Source organism: Podarcis bocagei (genome assembly GCF_964188305.1).
Source record: "Podarcis bocagei genome assembly, chromosome: 17".
Lineage (NCBI taxonomy): Eukaryota > Metazoa > Chordata > Lepidosauria > Squamata > Lacertidae > Podarcis > Podarcis bocagei.
Window position 1 is genome coordinate 29,879,291 of NC_138143.1, and position 6,000 is coordinate 29,885,290.

Here is a 6,000-nt window from a genome sequence, read left to right on the forward strand (position 1 = left end):
CTCGCAAGGCGTTCGTCTTGCGGGGCACCACTGTATATGTGTTTGCCATGTACACTTATGAACATTTAATTTATATATTTGAGACCTTGAATTCTTATAACACTTTGTTAACAGCACGATGCAACTCAGAAACATGCAGGCCATCCCCAAGTCACTTTAGGAGTCAGGAAACATACTGGAATGATGCACATCCCCCATACATAGCTTGCTGATTACAACTTTTCTTGTCACAGAACATGGACAATCTAAGTGAATGTGCTGGTTGTTTGGTGCAGGTGGCTTGCATATTCTTGTAAAATATGTCAAGTGTGAAGAGGCAGCTACCACCATATAGGATTAAAACAACAAGTCTTGTTCAACAGCAAGTCCAAATTAGTACATGGCGATCCTCTGTTATTTCCTACTGATATCCTGTTATGCTATAGCTGTAAAGGTCACATTTGCCAATATTTACCTTGTTATCTCTTATGTACATCTCTTGCCTTTGGTATTTGAACTTCTGTTTGCGTATTTGTACAGCAACTACCACTCGAGCCTCATGCGCAGCACTACGGGAAACATCACAGTACAAAACGTATGGGTTGGAAAATAGAATATTTGGGTTTTTACACAGAAATTTTAAACCCTATTCTGACCACCACCACCCAAAAAATATGGGGTTTTCAGTGCAATTATGCCCAGCTGGAAATCATTTCATTTACTTTTTTTCATTCAGAATAATTTAAAGTACAGTGAGAAATATATTCTGATCCCAGTTATACTTCTGGTTGCCGGTGCTGGTATGTTTTTCAGTTTGTTTATTTTTTTGTAATCATGTATAGGGGGGACTTAAACAGATTTCCAAAACTTCTGTTCCTACTGAATTTTGTTCTGATAGCCCAGATTATATGGCACGTGGTTGTGGAATGTCCATAGATGATTCTAAGAATCCCAATTATTTCAGGGGTTTTTTGTTTTTTCATTTGTTTTTTTGGCACGGTCTGCATGCATTCTAGCATTATGGTTGCAGCCAAGTCTAACCTTAGGATCACAAATAAGCTGAAAGACAGAAGGGTGGAATGGTAGCATTTCGTTGCACTGAGTCATTGTTTCTGTTATTCTTCAAGGTTGGCTCCAGCTGCCCTCAAGTTGCTTACAATTTGTGAAAAAGTGAAACTGTTTTCTGCATGCTAACAACAACAACAACAACAACAACAACAACAACAACAACAACAACAACAACAACAACAATTTATTATTTATACCCGGCCCATCTGGCTGGGTTTCCCCAGCCACTCTGGGTGGCTTCCAACAGAATATTAAAATACAATAGTCTATTAAATATTAAAAGCTTCTGTTATGTACTGAGTTGAATAGGATCCAAAAGGCAGCAGTCTGATTGGTCCTAGAACAATAGGATTCATAATGCAGCAGTCTGATTGGTCCTAGAACAATAGGGTCCAGAATGGTCTGCAGGAGCCACTCAATCCAGCTCCAGGTGGAAGTGAATCCGCAACCTGATTGGCCTACAGGAGAATCCCAGAATTAGCCAATCACGTGTGGCCCATTGTGTAAATAATGTATATAAAGCAGATATCTTGGGGGAACTTTCATTCCTCACTACTATGAGCTGAATAAAGAGCATGAAATCCACACTCGATTCCGAGTATATTTCAGCTTCCCTAAACAGGGCTGTCTTCAGATGTCTTCTAAAAGTCTGGTAGTTGTTTTTCTCTTTGACATCTCCATCTCTTCCCCATCACATAGCAAGGCAGCAGTTGTATGGCAGATCCACGACTGAATCTTCTTTTTTCATAGAAATAAAGCCATGGCAGGAGGCTGCCAATTTCTTTGGAGCACAGTTTTCCCATAGAGGAAAACAGCTGGAAGGAAATGTAACTGAGGGAAAGGGGTTAAGCACTCCTTCTGCCCACTACTCCAAAGAAGTTGGCTGCCCTCCACAGCTGTGTTTCATTGGGTGGGAGGAGGGTTTCAGTATATCCAATTCATGGATTTTCTATTTAATGTGTAGTGTAGCTCTTTGATTCATCCTAAGTATTCCAGACACTGAATTTAATTTTGCAAGAAATTTAGGACCTGTCTGTGTGAAAAGCTTACCATTTCTATGTGGGTGAATTTGCAGATATTAGGTGTGTATTAGGCTTTATGTGGGGGCATATTAGGCTTTATGTGGGGGCTGAATAACAAGGCAATTTGTGACAGTTTGGGGTTCTCCCCTCTCCCCTAAATCAAGGTGTGATGTCAGTACCCCTCCCAAAAAAACATCACAAAGCCACAAAACACTGTTTCACTATTTCTGCGCTCTCTGTTTTCCTATATAATACCTCTATATTTCCCTATGTCTGCAAGGCTGTCCATCTTACCTGCAGAGCACTGAAGAATTTTGGATTGTTTTTTAAGCATTGCAGCAGATATTTTTTTAAAATAAACTTAAATGCTTCATTTAAGGTTTTTAAAAAGTCCTACACTACTCTGCTTTTACAAAAATGAAACAAAAACTAGAGCTTTTCAGTATACTAGAAAAACGCAAATTGTAGGGTCTTGCAGACCTGTAAAGCCTCACAGGGACAACAACGAGAAAGAAAAGCCAGCATGAAGCTGAAAAGTGTTAAAATTGTACACAGCACTTACCTAATTATTTTAAGGTAAGGACGTGACAAATTCCAGCTCTCCTGCTCCCCAATAAAGGATTGGGAAAGAAAGTGAATCCCTTATATTTGTCCCACAAAAAAAGCCCTTGGACTAGTTTGTTTGCAATTTGGCAGGCTTAATCTACTCTGAAAGTGCTCTTGTGCCTGTAAATTTCATCCACTTTGGCCCAAAGGGGGAAAGTTATACCTGATACCTGATTTTTAGTCTTCTATTATAGTGAATGGAGGGAACAGAGAGCTTTGTTTTAAAACAGGAGTCAATTACATATCAAAGTAAGAGTGAACAGTGCTACTTTAGAAACAGATCGGATTTTTAAAAAATAATGCACAGACACAAATGCAAAGTGACTCCTTGTGCCCATGCACACTAGTAGCAGATATTTTTGGACAGAGCATGGAGGAAAACCACACTGCTATCTATAACTGAGAGGCATTAAATGTTCTCCGAAATCTCCTGTGAAGAACCTGCTTCTTCACTCCATTAGCTGCAGATGTGCAACAAGTAAATACAAATATCAAGTCTCAAAATACTTTTCAAATCATTGTTGTGTCACCAGAAACAGGTTTTTGCACTGCTATTAGAAACTGGCATGGCTGGCACTGGTTAGAAGTTCTCTTACATATTCTAGATGGTAAGAAAATAAGTTGGGTTATGACAACCAAAATGAAGGCCTTCTTAATTCCCATTGATTTCAATGGGCTACTTAATTGCATTTTCAAATCTCTCTTGTTGAAATCAGTGGGACTTAAGCATGCTTAATTTTGGCCGGATTATGCCTTTACTTTTTTTACGTATGTCTGTTAAGTTGTGCTTTTGGAGATCGTCGGCTCTGTCTTCAATAAAAAGGGGGGAAGAAAAGTGGAACTACTAATTTAGTTCCTTTAAAAGGCATCTATTTTCATACACATTAAATCCATCTGTCTCTGAAATGGAGGCCTTGCTTCAGTATGTAATTTGATAAAACACGAAAGAAAAGCCTTGGAGCCCTAAGCAGAAATAGGGAGAGAGAAGCTCTGAAGCTGAGTATGGTTTAAAAGAAAAAGAAAAAACAACTAACTGAATATTTGGAATATGCAAACTTTATAGTTTAAAAAAATCATCCACAACTGAGCTTGACTCAATCTGTCCTTTAGTCCTTGCAGATACCAAAACCAAGGAGGAAAAAAATGTGCAAAATAAACTGGCATGGAGTTGGCTATGGCAAATAATTGTTTCCAAATCACAGTGATGGTACACTCTTTGGGCCATCACAATGTTTTGCACCCATAGGAAATACTGGAGCATGACTCCTTTCTACATCCCTTGTTAAATCACATGGTGTGTTCCCACGTGGCAGAGCCAGTTCACTGATCTCAGACTTTTGGTATTGCTGTGTGTGGCACAGAAAATAGCAAGGCTGCAGTGGCTTCAGCGCTGCTAAATAATATCATTTAGGGGTTGCCAATGTTGTCCACTCCATAGAAGTGGAATCACCATTGTCACTCCTGCTCCCAATCTGCAGAGGATATAATGGGCAATAGTATAAAAAATGTCAAAATATCAAGGAGAATCAATAGGCTTGCACTCCTCCAGGTCTCATTCCTAACAAAAGTAATCAGTCAGGACAATCAATATGGTTTCCGGCCTGAAGCCAGATTGAAATGGGTCTAGTTCACCTGTTTCTTCCAACCATGCCTGAATTTTCAGGTTCTTCCATTTTTAAAAAATAGCATAAAGCCACCACAATCATTATAAACCAGAAGCAAAAGTGTGATCATTGCATACTGCACTTTAATGAATTGCATTCATCTCAGAACATTCACCCCAATGTATCACCTGCCTCTGGTTTATGTCACTCAAGCAATGTCTTGATTCAGCTTCAGAGTAGCCATATTCTTCACACTCATAAAACCAAATCAACTTTAACCTAGCAAGATACAAGTGCAGGAGATGGGAAGCTTCTGCTACGAGAGCTCTTTATTTTATTTTTTAAATAGTAATGGAGCATGTTATGTACTGAGCTGAATCCTAGAACAATAGGATCCAAAATGCAGCAGTCTGATTGGCCCGCAGGAGCCACCCGATCCAGCTCCAGGTGGAAGTGAATCAGCGACCTGATTGGCCTGCAGGAGCAGCCCGGAATTAGCCATTCACGCAGGGCCCATTGTGTAAATAATGTACATATAGCTAGATGTTTTGGGGGGAGTTTCATTCATTGCTACTATGAGCTGAATAAAGAGCATGAAATTCACACTCGACTCCGAGTATATTTCAAAGCAACTTGTTATAATTTATAGGTCTTAGCAAGTAGAGCGAAATATATGTTGCTGAGTGAGCAGATAACTTTTCTCCCACTTATCAGTCACTGGTTGCTCAGAGATGGTTTTTCAAGTGCAAACTATGTAAACAAAGAGGAGAAACCGACTTGGCCTTCTCTTTGCATTTCCCAATGACAACCCTGGTCTCCTCCACCTCTTAGACACAGTATGGTGCAAAAATACACTATAAGATTTGGATGTAAGAACCTCAAAGTCAAGGTGCTGTGCAGCTGTAAATCTCATTGGTGGTGGGGGGGGGCTGCTTCTTCCACACTAGCCCATTTCTCTGGAATCAGTCGTATTAATTCATTCAGTAATCACAGAAAATTCAGACCGCTGCAGCCAGTGTTTTCCTGTTGTTCTCTTGACTTTAAAGCCTGTTTTCTAGCCATTGCTCTGGCTTGAAATGTAATAATGCATGCACTGGCTAAACATGATTGATGCACACTGTGGGAGAAGTGGACTGTGGGGCTGGGGATGCCTTGCCATTTCCTGGCTGCATTGCCATGGCATGCCCTGCAATTGGGACCCATTACTTTTTAACAGCCGGGGGGGGGCAACAAGTGAGTAATTTCCTCTGTAATTTTAATTCCCTTTGTGTGCTCCATCACAAACATGGTCATAAAAATAACTTCTGAACCTTGCTTTTCCTTTGGTGCACTGATGCACAATTTCAGCTTTCAGGAAAGTCCTTAAACCTGCAATGTGGAAAAAATAGCAATTAAACAGGCATTAAAAGCAGCGTACCCTGCACTCAGTGGCTGTATTAAGTCCAGCAGAGATGGAGTCAGTAAAAGGGAATAAAAAGAAGGAAGCAGAAACTGCCACCCCCAAGGAGCAAAAGCTTGACGGTTGCTGAAATGCTTCTCAAACCAAGACAAGACCTTGAGCTCAGCACCTCCTCCTTCCTGCCCCCAAAAATTGGGAGGTGAAGGCACCTCAGGGCAGGTAGAGAAAAAGAGTGGCCACATGTATAACTCAGTCGACAGAGCATGAGACTCTTAATCCCAAGGTCATGGGTTCGAGCGCCATGTTGGGCAAAAAGATTACT